Source organism: Crocuta crocuta, unplaced genomic scaffold (genome assembly GCF_008692635.1).
Source record: "Crocuta crocuta isolate KB4526 unplaced genomic scaffold, BGI_CrCroc_1.0 scaffold617, whole genome shotgun sequence".
NCBI lineage: Eukaryota > Metazoa > Chordata > Mammalia > Carnivora > Hyaenidae > Crocuta > Crocuta crocuta.
The window spans coordinates 31,914-33,911 of NW_027531881.1; the positions used below are offsets into that span (position 1 = coordinate 31,914).

General features: G+C 43.2%; 1 pseudogene; it reads right to left on the reverse strand.

Moving 5' to 3' along the window:
- Positions 1 to 19: 19 nt before the first annotated feature.
- On the reverse strand, positions 20 to 280 carry LOC144239139 (small ribosomal subunit protein eS27-like pseudogene; annotated as a pseudogene).
- Positions 281 to 1,998: the final 1,718 nt, after the last annotated feature.

A 1,998-nucleotide genomic window follows, 5' to 3' on the forward strand; every position in this document is an offset into this window, starting at 1 on the left:
ATAACACTAGTATGGATCATTAGTGTTGCTTTCTTCTGAATGAAAAGCTTTCTGTGAGTCTGGCCTTTCCTCCTCCTGGCTGGCACAACATTGTTAAACAACCTATACAAAAACCCACCATCTGATCATGGCTGAAAACCGTGGTAATCTTGTAACAACCTGGACATTTTACATCCATAAAATAGGAATCTGGGCTTTGAGCTAGCTATTTCTTTTTATACTTTTTTTTTTCCTTTTCCTCTTTGAATGATGGGTATAGTAAATTTCTAGCCAAAGGCATTTGATTCTTTTGTAATCCCAGCCAGTCCTTAATTCTTTTTAATTTACCGAATATTTTTACATATGCCACCTTATTCAACCATAGCAATGATATAGGAGAGAAGGGAACAACATCATCCCCGCTTTACAAATGAAGAAACAGATTCAGAGACGGGGCTATTCATTCCTTTCTTTCTCTAATTAGACAATCTATAAGACCTACCTTAGTACCATCTTTCATGAGGAAAACATGAACTGATTAAGATAAAAATTGAATTCAGAACACTTTTATCTGAATTCCTATTGCACTGAAAGTATGTTCTATACATTTTACTACTAAACTGTTATTTTTCTTTATCTTGCCTACTGTGTTGTATAAGAAATATAGAATGAGTTAAGATGGCGGAGGATTAGGGAGACTCTAAGCTTGTCTCATTCCTTGAACACAGCTAGATAGTTATCAAATCATTATGAACGTCAAAGAAATCAACTGGAGGTTTGAATGAACAAAAACTGCAAGACTACTACCTGGTAGTAGTAGTATCACCATTGGAAGGTAAGAGGTGCTGTGAGTTTATGTGGGGAGGTACTGCTCTGGGTCCAGCTGCGTGAAGGAGCCTTCTTACTTGGGTCATCGCAAAGTAGTATAAGCAGTGGCGCACAAAATCTGAACTTTTAGCAGCCCACTACCATGGAGGAATTACCTGGCTTAAAAGTGCTCAAGTGGTGAAGCGGGGTAGAATCCCAGGAGTAACAGCATGGTTCGACAATCCATTGGGTAAGAATAAAGACTGGTTGTGCTGATGTGCTATGCTGTTTCCAGGCATGAGAGGAGACTCCTTCTGGCTGAGGGCTGTAAGCAGGGGTGTTGGTTTTCTGCTCTGTCTCGACATAAACTCTGAACAACTGCACAGTTGTGCCAGCCCCCCTCCCTCAGCGCAAATGGGCCAGCAAAAGCCTCGTGAATCCCTCTCCCAGATCCCAGAGGACCAGCATGGATCCTCACCCTTGAAATCTCTAAAATTTGGAGTTTTAAAACTCAGTCATGCCCTGAAATAAAAAGCCTGCGAGGCGCCTGGGTGGCTCATTTGGTTACGCGTCCTACTTCAGCTCAGGTCATGATCTCACAGTAGATGGGTTCGAGCCCTGCTTGGGGCTCTGTGCTGACAGCTAGCTCAGAGCCTGGAGCCTGTTTCAGATTCTGTATTTCCCTCTCTTTCTGACTCTCCCCTGCTCATCCTCGCTCGCTCTCTCTCGCTCTCGCTCTCTCGCTCTCTCTCTCCTTCAGAAAAAAAAAATTAACAACAACAACAACAACAACAAAAGCCTGGATACAGGCTGGGTGAATATGGGGCTCTGAGAGAAATCAGGGACACAAGAAGAGTGATTCATTGCTCCTCTCTGAGAGTTCCCTGAAGAATAAGGAGTGCAAACATTCAGCTCAGGAGCTACAGAACCGGGCAAAGCCATATTCATCCCACGCTTCAGGGAGCAAAACAGTGCCAACTAGTGGAAGCTGGAGCTAATTAAATCAAGCCCTGCTTCCATGCACCCTGGAGGCACATTTGCACCTAAACAAGTCAGTCTGAGAATCAGCACAGCCTACTCCCCTTTCCCCCAGAACCAGCACAAACAATTCCCTTGCACCAAGTCTATGGAGCATAGGGTGGAAAGCTTCAGCTCTGGGGGAAATAGGATCTAACTTCCATTTTACTTTATTCTTTATTATTATTTTTTCAT